The sequence below is a fragment of the Tamandua tetradactyla genome, chromosome 21, assembly GCF_023851605.1.
Source record: "Tamandua tetradactyla isolate mTamTet1 chromosome 21, mTamTet1.pri, whole genome shotgun sequence".
NCBI classification, from domain to species: domain Eukaryota; kingdom Metazoa; phylum Chordata; class Mammalia; order Pilosa; family Myrmecophagidae; genus Tamandua; species Tamandua tetradactyla.
The window spans coordinates 19619836-19634319 of NC_135347.1; the positions used below are offsets into that span (position 1 = coordinate 19619836).

At 35.4% G+C, this 14484-nt stretch overlaps 1 protein-coding gene and 1 pseudogene across 2 annotated transcripts in view; one reads left to right on the forward strand and one right to left on the reverse strand.

Moving 5' to 3' along the window:
* Positions 1–14484, forward strand: part of TMEM232 (transmembrane protein 232) — a 341832-nt gene that overhangs the window by 233129 nt on the left and 94219 nt on the right. The window lies entirely within an intron of this gene.
* Positions 10026–11245, reverse strand: LOC143665759 (small ribosomal subunit protein eS1 pseudogene; annotated as a pseudogene).

Genomic DNA, 14484 nt, shown 5'->3' on the forward strand with positions numbered 1-14484 from the left:
GGTATTTCCCAAACATTTGATAACATCGGCATGCATTTCTGTGGTAAATATTTCTTTTCCTTATTATCACAAAATTTCCAGTAATAAGCAAAGCTATTTCCCATTTTGATAGTGGTTTTAATCCTAAAATTCATTTTACATTACATGTAATTTTTTTTACCCTTAACCCTACAGTTAGTCAGTATAGCTCTATTAAAATAAAGCAAAACAAAATCTTGCTTCCCTATAAGAGTCTTAATACATAGTAGACCTAAGCAAATGAAATAATGAGAGCTTTTCCCCATTTCTGAGGGTGCTTCTTAAAATGGTTTCCCACAAACTGCCTCTTTTATTCTTTGCAAGCTTCTACCAGTGACTTTTGAGGTGTTAGTTTATAATGTCTTAAGGGGTTTTTCTTTCAACAGTTACTGAAAATTTCATGGAGGTCTCTTAAAGGCCCCAAAGCTATTGACCCTATGGAATGAATTTTTAATGGTGAAATTCCAGGCACACAGCCAATTCTTGAGCAACTATTTAGGATCTGGAAGGTCTTTTTCTTTTTCTTAAATCACACCCACCATGAAAACTTTTAAAATGATCACCAATGATGCATTCATTCGATGGCTAAATCTACCGAAATTTGTCACATGAAAAGTTACCCTATAAAGTTTTTACCCTTGATTATACTTAAAATGTCATTCTAATTCCCTCTGCAGGGCTGTGTAGCATCACAAGAATAAAGTAGTATAACGATTAATTATAAGCTAATTAGTATTTATGTTCTACTTTTCTCTTGCAATTCCTTTATAAACAGAAGCTAATTAATAGATTAAATGCCAATATTTTGTCTTCACAGAGTTTAATGCTTTAGATTAGGATTTATCTTTAGCTCAAGTGCTTCCTCAGCATTTTCATTTGGTGTGGCTTAATACAACGATGGACATGTATTTTCCTTTTCTGTTCCGTTGTAGGCAGGTAAACGGTGTTCAGGCCACTTATTTCATCCATTTGTGTTTGCAAGCATGCTAGAAACAATGGGGAAACATCAGTTTCTTTGAGAAACATTTTGGTGGGTTATCAGGAGTAAATTTATTCCAGAAATAAGATATGTATTCCTAAATATGTTACAGAAATAAGGTTGTTATTAATCTGCCCTCCCTATAGGAGGGCAAGTGAAGAATGTTTTGCAAACAGACCACACCATTTCACATTCTTGTATTTCGACTTGTTTATATAGATTTAGCTACCTGGTCAAAGTTCTTTACACAGAGCTATTTATAGGTTGCCAAAGCTTTGTACTTTGACAACACAAACTAACCAATAATTTTTAGCTACCAAAGTGACCATTCCAGCCCCTTGATGCTGCAGTGGTTCTGCTGTCCTCAAAAAAGAAAGACCAGTGGAATCATTCAGCAGTTCTTCCATCCATGGTTCATTGTTTGTTTGCGTGACTATGTACGAGTTTCCTTTTACAATTCAATTACGGAAAACTGCAGACAGGTTTCATAATATTTATATCCTTATGAAACATTGAAAAGCAGACAGGTTGTCTGACACTTGAGAAACATGTAATATGTATTTTGTGAATTGACTGATAAAGGAGGTAGAGGAAAGGAAAGCATTTGTCCTGTCTATTACAGAATGTTGTTGGTGACCTCACTGGTAGGTGTGTGTGTGATAGATACTAATGTCATTCAGCCTATAGATCCTAAAGTATAGCAGACTGTTAGGACAACTTTATTTTGGGGGTGGTAGTCAATCCCAAGCCCCTTTAGGTAACTACTGTTCTGATTTCTATCACTATGGATTAGTTTTGCCAGTTTGGGGACTCCATATAAATGGAATCATGCAATAATCATCTTTGCTCAAACTTACGCTTTTGTAGTTTATCAACTTCTATGTGTACCAGAGGTCTCTTCCTTTTCATTGCTGAGAAGTATTCTTAACGTTGAATTTGCCACGATTTGTTTACTCATCTTCTGCTGATGCACATTTGGGTTGTTTCCTTGTGTGCTCTATTCATGTACACATTTCCATGTCTACCCCTTTTTTCAACTGCTTGGATAAATATCTAGGGATGGAATTTCTAGGTCATAAAGCACATGTATATTTTGCATTATAAAAATTGCCAATCTGTTTTCCCAAATGCCCCACCAATAATGTACAAAATTTTCAGTTGTTCTATGTCATTGCCAATATTTGATATTGCTAGTCTTTTAAATTTAGTCATCTTAGTGGGTATATAGTAGCATCTCACTGTGGTTTTAGTTTGCATTTCTTGATTAATAGTGTTAAAACCCTTTTTGTGTACAGCTTGTCTACTGGTTCGTCTCCTTTTGTGACATGTCTGGTTTTTTTTTTTTTTTTCTTATTGAATTGTTTGTATTAAGAAATCCTACAACTCAATTTTCAAAGATAGTCTGGGTGCAAGTGCTTATTCAGATATATTTGGTTTGTGAGTGTTTTCTCCCAATACATGTCATATCCTTTCATTTTCTTAATTGTATTTCGTGATGAGCTAAATTTAATTTTGAAGTCTTATAAAATTTTTTTTTATAAAATTATTTTACTTCTTTTTCTGCACTCTCTAAGTTATCTATCCCTATTGCAAGGTTGTTAAAGAGATGGCTCTTTCTCCTTTGAGTAGCCTTGACATCTTAGCTGAAAATTACTTGACAGCATAGGGGGATAACTTCTGTTTCCTCAATTATTCAATCGATGTATTCATCTATCCTTCACTTGTACCATTATTGGATACCGTAATACAATTGCTCTAGCTTTATACTGTCTTGAAATCAAGTAATTGAATCAACCAACTTTGTTCCAGTTTTGGCTATCTGAGATTCTATGCATATAGATTATGGAATTGATTTGTCAGTTTTTAATATTTAAAAACAGCTGGTTGGGTAGTGATTGAGATTGTGTTGAATTTATAGATAAAATTGCTGAAAATTGACATCCTCAAAATATTGAATCTTCTGATACATAAACATGACATATCATTTAAAATATTTATTTATTAATTTTTTAAGCAATGGCTTATAATTTTCAATGTAGTAGTCTTGCATGTTTTTCACTAAATATATAAGTTTTAATGCTTTTTATGCTATTACATTTTTCATTTCAATTCTCTATTCACTGGCTTTGTATTCTGTAACTTTGCTAAATTCAGTTTCGAGTTCTGACATTTGCTTTGGAAATCCCTTAGAATGCTTTTTGTATTTAATCAGGCATTTTGTGAATAAAGGCAACTTTATTTCTTCACTTCTAATCTTTGTGCCTGTTTTATTTTCTTGCTTTATGGCACTAATATCTTAATTACAATGTTGAGTAGAAAGTGAAATCCTTGCCTTATCACTGAATCTTTTGGAAAAATCACAAAATACTTCACTGCTAAGCATGGTCATAGCTGTAGATTTTTATTTGTAAATGCCGTTTATCAGATTTAGAGGCTCCACTTCTATTTCTGGTTTTCTAAGACTTCATTGGAAGGAGTGAATTTTGTCAAATGCTTTTTCTGCTCTTTTTGAGATGTTCTCATAGGTTTTCAATTTTTTTTCTATTAACAGGGAGAATAACACTGACTTGTTTTTTATTTCAAATCAACTTTGTTGATTTGATAAATTCCACTAGGATAAATTTCACTAGGTTATTCTGTATTTTCCTTATTAAATATTGCAGGATTTTAAATGCTAATATTTTCTTAATTATTTTTGCGTTCTTGTTCATGAGATATTTTGATCTGTAAAATTTTCTTGTAATGCGCTGCCAGGTTTTGGTATTCAGGTTACACTGAAAATGAGTTTGCCAGTGTTCCCTCTCCTATACTTTCTGAAATATTTTGCATACAATTGGTTATTATTGTTTCTGCCTTAAAAGTTTGTAAGAATTCACCAGTGAAAAAATATGCCTGAAATTTTTTTTTGGGGGGGGGGTGTTTTGGTAGCATTCATTTTCCTTGATAGATATGAAGGTATTTATATTTTCTATTTCTTCTTAGGTCAGTTTTGGTAATCTGTGTCTTAAAAAGAATCATTAATTTCACCTAGGTTGTCAGATATATTGGCATAAAATTATAAGTGATATTGATTTACTTTTACTTAAATCTCTGTAGGAGCTGTAGTGAAACCCTCCCCTTTATTCCTGTTGCTGCTAACTAGTATTTTCTTCTTTTTCACTACAGCATGCTTGTTAGCAGATTATGTATTTTACTGAACTGTTTAAAGAACCAAATTTTGATTTTGTTATTATTATTTTTATTATTGCCTGTTTTCCATTTCATTAATTTTTGCTCCTGTATTTATTTTTCCTTCTATTTACTTTGGGCATACTTTGTATCCTTTTCCTAGCATCTTTAGGTGAAAATTTAGAATGTTAATTTTAAAACTGTTCTTTTCTAAGATAAGCTTTTAGAGCTATAAATTTCACTCTAAGCTTTGCTTTGAGGTATATTTTCATTATAATTCAGTACACAATCTTTGCTTATTGTCCTTTTAAATTCTTTTCTGATCCTATGCTATTTATAAGGGTGTTCTTTAATTTCAAATATTTAGGAGATTTGTGGCTATTTTATTTTTATTGCATCTAATATAATTACGTTGTCATCAGAGATCACATTTTATAAAATTTCAATTTTTAAAAGTTTAATGAGACTTTTATAGCACAGCATTTGTTCTATGTTGGTAAATGCTCCATTTGCACTTGAAAAAATATGTTCTGAAGTTGTTGCAAGTAGTGCTCTATAAATATCAAATTAACTCAAAGTGGTTTTTGATATCATTAAAACCTCTATTTTGCTATTTTTTTTACTTTGTTTCTAATTCTTTGTATTAGTAAGAGAGAAGGTTAAAAATCTCCAACTACCATCATGTATTTGTCTACATCCCTTTTTTGTTCTGCCAGTATTTGCTTTATGTTTATTGAATCTCTTATTAAGTGCACATACATTTATGATGTTTATAACTCACTGAAGAACTGAACCTTTTAATATTATTAAATATCTTTATTTGTGGGACTTTCCCTTTTGCCATATTCTCTTTTATTTTGTGTTATTCAATGATAGTTTAAAGGGTTTCAACATTCATCTTTAACATATCAAAGTCTACTTAATATGTATCATATCACCTGTATGAGAACATTGTGGAAACTCTGAATTCTGGTAACATCCTATAAAGAGTTTGGATTTTTGTGATAGGTAGCACTTTAATTATTGACTCTTTTCCACTACAGAGGTTTGCTTTTCACTTTATTTGAAGGGTCTATTTCACTGTAGCCCTTCATCGTTTTTTCTTTTTGAGAGGAGTTATAGATTGACAGAAAAATCATGCATAAAATACAGAGTTCCTATATATCAACTTATTAAAGAAAATCCCTTAGTCCCAGGATATAGTCTTTACTATGAAGTTGTGATCTTTTGGAGTTTAATGGAAAACCAGCAGTTTTTACCAAGCTCCTCAGAATTGGCGGTGTGCAAATTGTAAACTCCCTTTCTGCAGTGGTCAGCAGCTTAAATTTCTGTGGAGATCTTCAGCCTTCTTGCTGTTGCCTTTTGCTGTGTTCTCTGGAGACGCTGCCACATGTGTGCAGTTCATAAGCCAGTATTTAATGGGAATTCATATGCAGATTTTCAGGCTTCTTTAGGGCGCCCTGCTTTCTGAGATTTTCTTTTCTAACTTCCAGCCACCCTGGAAGCCCCAAACTCTATCCTCTGACACCAGAAGCAATAAGCCTGCAGATTTTTTTATCATTATTCATTCTGTATCTGGGTAGACAGGAGTTTGTCCTCAGGGGGGTCATGTAAATGTTGACATCATCCTATTGCATTTCTTTTCTTTCAAGAGTTCAGTTGCCTCCAGTTTATGCCTGCTTTTTGGCTGCTCTACTGTGTCTTAAAATAGTTTTTTGTTTTGTTTTGTTTTTGCTTTTTAAAATCCAGAACTTATGATTGTCATCTCTGGGAGGGTAATTTTGAATCGAGGTGCTCCATCATTCCCAGAACCAGAATTGGAAAATGCTTTTTTATTTTTTTAAGTATTTGGACTCCCCTGTGAAAAAAGCTAAGAAAGAGTCTGAGCCATGTATGTTCTAAATATGCAAAACCTTTGTGCAATGAAATGATCAGTTGGGCTGTTTTTAATTCCATCATCAACATTCTTTTCCTTAGGTAGAGTCAAGTGGTGTGGCTACAGGGATATAGTTTATTTAATAAAGCAGACATTTTTGTTTTCCTCTTGCTTTAATATATGAAGTTCATTTCATAAATATGGGATTAGAGTGTAAGTGAACTTCCAGATTTGGTGATACTGTCATTTATATATGTACTCTTCATAGTTTTCTTGTTTATTTAAAAAGACTTTAACTTAGGTTTGATAGCATAGATGCATTTAAATTGTTCTAGGAACTCAAATTACCCATGTTCTTTACTAATTTCCTACCTGTCCTCTATTTTGATTCTCCCCACTTTGGCTTATAAGATTCTATATCATGTTACAGACTAAAATTAATAGAGGCAGGGCCTAGACAGGTAAAATAAATGTGTAAAGCAGGCCAGCTTGGGGAGAATGAGATAAACTAGAGAAAGTATATGCCATGTCAAGGGACAGCCTCGCCATATAGGGAGCCATGGCCCATTGTTGCCATATCTTCCCCTTCCAAGAGAAGCTGAAAAATACGGATTTTTGCCTGAATTTTCCTGATTATTAAAATCCCATGCAGGACAAAACAAGCATGCTTGATTAGTCTACATGGCCCTTGTCTCTTTAACTGCTTACTTTTTTACATTGTTCGTTTTTCTTCCAATTGTACATTCTTCTCACTTACCTGAGTGCTTCTTTATGCTATGCTCAATTCAAGTTTCACATCCCTACAAAGCTGCTGAAAAAGTTGCAGCCCTCATTTTTTTTATCTTCTCTTTCTTGGATATCTGTAATATGTTGTAGTCTAGAACACATCTGATCACTTAATTTTGTACTGCCTTTTTACCCTCTGAATTGTGCTTCAGTTCCTGATATCTTTTATTTCTTCCACAAGTTTTCTCTTTTTTTAACGTTTTTTATTGTATAATATAACATATATACAAAGCAAAGAAAGAAAAAAGCAATAGTTTTCAAAGAATTCTTCAACGAGTAATTATAGGACAGATCCCAGAGTTTGTCATGGGCTGTTCCAGAAGGAATAAATATTTTTTTTGTCATCACAATTGACTTTTTTTTCTTTTTTGTGAAAATTATATAGAATACAAAAAAGCAATACATTTCAATGCAAAGCACAATTAGTTATAGAACAGTTTTCAGAGTTTGGTATGGGTTAAAATTCCATGATTTTAGGTTTTTACTTCTTGTTCCTCTAAGGTACTGGAGACTAAAAGAAATATCAATTTAATGATTCAGCATTCATATTCATTTGTTAAATCCTATCTTCTTTGTATAACTCCACCATAGCCTTTGATCTTTCTATCCCACTCTTAAGGGGTGTTTGGGCTATGAACATTCTAATTCCTTCATGTTGGAAGGGGCTGTCGATAGTAGGGGAATGGAACCATCTGATGTTCTGGAGAGACTGGACCCTCTAGGTTTCAGGACTTATCTGGTTCAGGGACCCATCTGGAGATTGTAGGTTTCTAGAAAGTTACCCTAGTGCATGGAACCTTTGTGGAATCTTATATACTGCCCTTGGTGTTCTTTAGGATTGGCTGGAATGCTTTTGGTTAGGGTTTGGCAAGTTCTGATAGGTAGCAAGGTCTAACTGAAGTTTGTGTAAGAGTGACCTCCAGAATAGCCTCTCTACTCTATTTGAACTCTCTCTGCCACTGATACTTTATTAATTGCACTTCTTTCCCCCCTTTTGGTTAGGATGGAATTGTTGATCCCATGGTGCCATCTCCCACAGGTTTTCAATACTCATTTATTAATTTATTGTTGGTGTTGATACCTAAACCTTATTAAAAGTGCAATAGAGGATAAAACTTTAGGAGAAATATAGATTTGGAGGCGATCATAGATAAATCTGATCCAAACCCTTCATTTGACAGATGAGGAAACTGAGGCACAGATAAATTAATTGACTTACCTTTGATCAGTCAGAAAGTTACTGGCCAGATTCTAGGAATCTGATAACCCTGTCTTTTTCTCTTTCTACTGAAGACATAGCACTCAATTTCAAAATATACATTTATTCTGTTTCTTTCTTCTGTGCTGTCTCATTTTTTTATGGTAGCTGAGTGGCACAGAGTTAAATTCTTTACACCCAGAGAGATGAAGTAAAATATTTTTCCCTTAAAATTGAGATTATATGATGGCCTCATCCAATCACTTAAATTTGATAATGGGGAAGATCACGAGTTAGCCTAACTGTTGTTGCCAAGGTTTTGTATTTATAATATTTATTTTATTTTATGAACTTTCCAGAAAGGGAAATATCCTGGTTGTCAAAGAATAGAATGTGTCCTCTCATTTGAACTGAGAAGTTTTAAACAGAATTAAATTTTACTCATAAAATTGTAGTATTGCCATGATAGAAATATATTCTACTCTATTATGCATTTGCTTCTTGGACATAGTCAGTGTGCCTCATGATGGCACCCTAAATCAATTTCTATAAATGCAACATTGAAGTAAAAACAGAAGGCTCTACACATATGAAAAGTAGGCTTTTATTAACCAAAAATCTGTATTTTTGGTTACCATTCTTACGATCCAATACGTATGGGTGATATTATTTACAAACTCCAAGTCATCAAAATTATTTGCATCTTCTTTGCAAATATAAAGTATTTTTATATAAATATAAAAGATATAAAAAAGTATCAATTATTTTTATGAAATAAAACTGCATTCACTATCATTTTTAATTGCTGAAGAGCTTAGATAGTATATATTACAAGTGAATTTAATATACTCACCTAATTTTTAGCATATGGAAAATGGAAATCTTCCTGAAACGAACTACAAAAAAAGCTACTAGAAAAAAAATTGTAAAAATTTTTAACGTAGTCCTTAAATTTCCATAATAATTTGTGAATGGGATTTTTTTGTTGAAATTTTGTGATTTGAATGAAAATGTACTACAATATCACAGGATTAAATTACAAATAACCGTACCTAATTTGAAAACAAAATGTAGTAAGAATAACCTCAACTATATATGAGATACATATTTTAAGATCTGCATCTCTTTGTCAGTATTATACTTAGCATAGAGGTTCTCTACAAGTAGAGGGAACATGAATTTGTTCTTTGTTTATTCAGTAAATATTTATTTCTTTCAATTGATATTCAACAATAGAAAGAATCACTCTTTCAAACAGACCAGAAAATCCCTTTCATTCTCATGAATATAAAGATTATAAACATGACATTAAATTAATGACACTCATTTTGTTGTTCATTATAATATTTCAACCATATATCTATTTCCTGATGTCAAATAAAATATTTTATTACATTTTATATTGCATTTACTAGTAAAATGTTTATACTAATATATATTCTTGCCTCATCCAGATTCTTGGATTAGAAAAGCATTATATATGTAAAAAAAAGCATTATGTCTACATTATATCTCTGTTTTCCTTCAACATTATCTTAGTGCAAAGAAAGAAATTTGGGCTAAAAGTAACATTTTGTTTAATCAAAATGTACATTTTCATTTTAATCTTTCAAATAAGTGGGACAGTCCTTGTGACATTATTTGATTTATTTTAGAATAGATTGGTGGATCTCACACATTATTGCATGTTAGAATTACCTGGGGAACTTTTAAAAATCCTGAGGTCAAGACCCTACCCTGGTCCAATTAAATCAGACTCTCTAGAAGTGGAAACCAGATACTAGTATTTTTTAAAACTCCCTAGGTGATTCCAGTATGTATTCAAATTTGAGATCTACTGAAATCAATGATAAGAGAGTGTTTACAATATCTAAGCATCAGGCTGTCCTTGTTTAACAGCCTCCCTCTACCCCCGCTTCATTTAAACCTGGGCTCCCTCTTTTACTTTTTTTTTTTCCACAAATAAGACTTTTTATTTGTCACTTTTGAAAGTCTGAATTTTAAACAGATTCTTGGACTGGTGGCTCATATCTGTCACCTTCTTCCACCTTAGCATCCATCTCATCTCCAGTTGCTTTTCCAGAACTAGTACCTTCATGTGAACTCCATGAGTTTTCCCAACTCAAACTTGGGCTTCTTCCGCATTTTTGCTTTTCCAATAAACACATCCTGGAGAGTATGAAAAGATTAGGAAGCCTTTTCTATGTCTTTAGCAATGCTGTCTGGAATCAACTTATTGACTGCTTCTTTCAAGTCATCTGTCTGCACTTCTCGGGTCATGATTTCCATCATCTTCTTCTGGATTTGACGGACTTGTTGGTGCTGAGCAGAAGAGGTCTTCCATATCTGATTGTTGCGTTTTTTTGGTAAAACCAACACAGAGCAGATGAAGCAAATAACCATCGGTAGTTTTGACATCAACATGAGCTTCAGTCATGATCTGCCATTTTTTGACCATGGAACACATTTTGTCACGGGTAAGATCCATGCTATGGAAGTTGGTTAGGCAGTTTTTGACCTGCACATCCTCAGTAATTAGCTTGAATTTTCTAAATGCAGTTTCATCATTCTGCAGATCAACAAGGCTCACTTCAAAATCATGACCCTTAAGGCCATCAAAGGCAATTTTGGTTCCTTGACTCCTTGTGATTAGTGTTTTTCCAATATTTCTTATATTAAGCCTTGCTGGTGTTTTCACATCATACCACTTTTTCTTAGAAAATGGATCAATCACTTTCTTCTTGGTTCTGTTTTTTTTTTTTTTTTTTTTTTTTTTGCATGTGCAGGCACAGGGAAATGAACCCAGGTCTCCAGCATGGCAGGCGAGAACTCTGTCTGCTGAGCCACCATGGCTTGCCCCTTACTCCTTTTTTGCCACCTTTTGTAAGGTGCTTGTTCTTGCCAACTGCTGTGGTGCTGCGCCAAGAGCCAAAAGGGCTCCCTCTTTTACTTTTGCTATGCTCTTTTTAAATTAACTTTTCTAAGCTTCAATTTATTTTATTTAATAATTTATATATGCAAAATATGTGCAATGTAAACATAAATTATGATGTTTAATTAAAATAATGACTTCCTATGAATCTACCATATAACTTAAGAGCTGAAATATCATCATGAGTGCTTCCTAACCTCAATCCCATTCTTTTGCTTGCTTCCATACTTACCCACTATTTGAATCTTGTATTTGTTCATTGATCTTGTGAAAATATTTATAGCACATGCTCCCGTTAATAGTATATTATCTAGCTTACCTTGATTTTATGCTTTATAGAAATTCCTCACTATATGTGTTATTCAGGGCTTGTTTTTTTCTTTCAATCAAAACTATGGTTCAGTGAATCTTCCATGTAATTTATTGTTCATGGCTCTGGTAATTCAGTTATTTTAGCAAAGGTATAATATTTAATTGTGGAATATGCCATGTGCATCTCTTTGAAGGCCTTTGTCTATAGACATTTAGGATTTCTTCTTTTTAAACTCTGATCTTGTAAACAAAGCTGCTGGGAATATATTTGTGTAGACTTCTTGGTGCACACGTGCCCCAGGCTGCCCAGGATATTCTTAGGAGTACACTTGCTGGATCAGAGGTTATGTGCATTTACCCCCTTAAAAATGACTGTGCTGATTTATACTTTCACCAGGAGCTGTGAGACTTCCCATTGCTCCACATCCTCCCCAACCCGTATATGTTAGTTTGCAAGGAATGCAGTATACCAGAAACAGAAAAGCTTTTAAAAAGGGGAATTTGGTAAGTTGTAAGTTTAAGTTTTAAGGCTGTGAAAATGTCCAAATTAAGGCAAGGTTATGAAAATGTCCAATTTAAGGCATCCAGGGAAAGACATCTTGGTCAAGAAAGCCGGTGACGTTCAGGGTTTCTCTCTTAGCTGGAAAGACATATGGTGATGTCTGCTAGCTTTCTTTCTAGGAATCTTCAACAGCTTCCCTGGGGCACATTCCGTTGTGTCCCATAGTCACAGCTCCATGGCAACCATCTAATCAAAAGTTATCACCCAGGGTGGTGCGACAGTGGCTCAGTGGCAGAATTTTTGCCTGCCATGCAGAGACCCAGGTTCAATTCCCAGTGCCTGCCCCCCACCCCCCCCACACACACAAAAAGTTACCACCCACAATTGGGTGGATCACATCTCCATGGAAACAAAAAGACTCCACCCAGCAATATTGAATGAGGATTAAAGGACTTAGGTTTTCTAGGGGACACAACAGAGTTAAACTGGCATAACTTAGGATGGTCAAATATTAATTTGATGCAGTCTTGTGGGTAAACAACAATAGTTGACTTCAGTGATTTTTTAGTGGGTTTAATTTCTTTTCATATATTTATTTCACAATTGTGTAAATTCTTCTTCCTAAATGGTGTATTAGCTAGGGTTCTCTAGAGAAACAGAATCAACAGGCGATATCCGTAGATATAAAATTTATAAAAGTGTCTCACATAACCATGAGAATGTAGAGTCCAGGGTCTGTAGGGCAGGCCTCAAGCTGGTAACTCTGATGGAGTTCCTCAGCAAACTCTCAGGAGAGGCTGACTGGACACACATGGGAATGGAAGAGTCCAAATCCACACAGCAGGCTGTGAAGCTGAGCAAACTGCACAGGAGAGGCTTACCCCTGAGGGAAACAACAGCTGGAGGCCTGGTCCTTGCCCAGGAGATGGCTGCAGCAGACTGGGGCAGCTGCGGAAGTCATCTGCCAGAAGTGAAGTGGGAGACAGCCTCACATTGAGCCAAATTTTGGCTGGCAAAGTGAGTTCTCTAGAACCCTGAAGTTCCAGCCCTGCCCAGTCAGACATAGCCTGGGCTCCAGAAGGTAAACAGCTTCTGAGGATGATTAGGTTACCAAACAGCACCCTTGCTGGGCAGACTGGAAAGTGCAGGGGAATTACAGGACTTTCAGAGCCTCTCCAGACCCTATCCCAGGACACGAGTGTAGGTCTGCACTCCTTGCATGGAAGCCTGGTCCTGTTTCGGCTTTGGGGAGATATGGGGTTGTAGGCAAGAGGTGGCCCAAGACTGTCATTTGCTGGAAAGACAGGGAATGTGCAGTCTGGAAGACTTTTCTGCCCAGTTCCTAATGGACTTCCCAAAAGAGTTACACCTCCTATGTGAGGTCCTGGGCCTAGTTTGGCTGGGAATAACTGACAAACCAAGTGCCAAAGGAGACCTTCAACATAAACCCAAGCAACTACAAAATCTTAGATGAGTGAAGCAAATCAACTTTCAAAATAACCTTATCAAGATAAGCAAATGTGAAGAAACCAACAAAAAATCACTAAGTACATAAAGAAGGAAAAAAATATGGCCAAGCCAAATGAATGAACTAAAAGGCAGGATCTGTCTGAAATAACTATTTTGAAATCCCAGAGACCAAAGGAACACTGTACAGCTTCTAAGGAAGAGCAAAAGGAAGAGAATTATAAATTATGGTAAAGAATTGTAAATTGCTCTCTTCCTACAGCAGCTGCCAGCACCCATCCACCACTCTCACAGTTGGCTCCAGCCCCTGGTTAGTGGCTGTTGACAGAAAGAGACATAAAAATCCTTTGCCCCAGGAATGGTGTAGGCAAGGCCAATATTATCACAGATTTTGATTATCGTGCTGGGTCCATCTCCGAGGATAGCTATTGTTTTAATCCTCCGTGGACAAAGGTGGTGGAAGCCATTGTTTCAACCCTCTCTGGTCAGGGCCAGAGGCATGGAGGTTAAAGATGCCCCTCCTCAGGGCTGTGAGGGACAGTTACCTGAAGGGCTGCATTTCCTGAGCAGGCCTGGAAAGCTCAGATTTGGAGATCTGTCAGACAGGTTTTTGGTACTCTTCCAGCCCCTTCCACAGGGTACTTTGGAGTCAGTCTGCACCCTCTTCTTGGGTCCATGGCCCTATTTTTGCTGGGAATGACAGACTTGAGAAAGTTCTACCTGGGTTGACTGTCATCCCAGAATTTTCCATCCAGGAAAAAGAGTGTGAGACAACAGAAAGCAGTGTGAAAAAGCCATAGAAGTGGACAATCTGGGGCAAAGACCTGCCCATTCAGATATCCAAGAGAGGGATATTTGTCCCCTGGAAACAGAGGGGACAACCATACTCCTGTAAACAGGGAACTTCAAAACAACAAGCAAAAGCCCAGGACAGGATGAAATCCCAGTAAGACAGGGAAAACCTTGCACAGTGCCTTTGCCTTGGGAAGACCTTCCTGTTAGGAGGACTGAAGTTCAAGAAAATCTCTGTCATATCACCTGCTGGCTATAAAACCAGGAATCAGTTATCCCAGGGAATAAATCTCAGAGTTACATTTAAAAACATTAAAATGTACAGTGTGCAATAAAAGTGCAGAACAAACAAAGAAACAGGAAATGATGGTTCATTCAAAGGAAGAGGATAAAAATATGGAAAATACCATTGAAGAAGATGAGAATGTGAACATACTGAACAAAACCTTTTAAA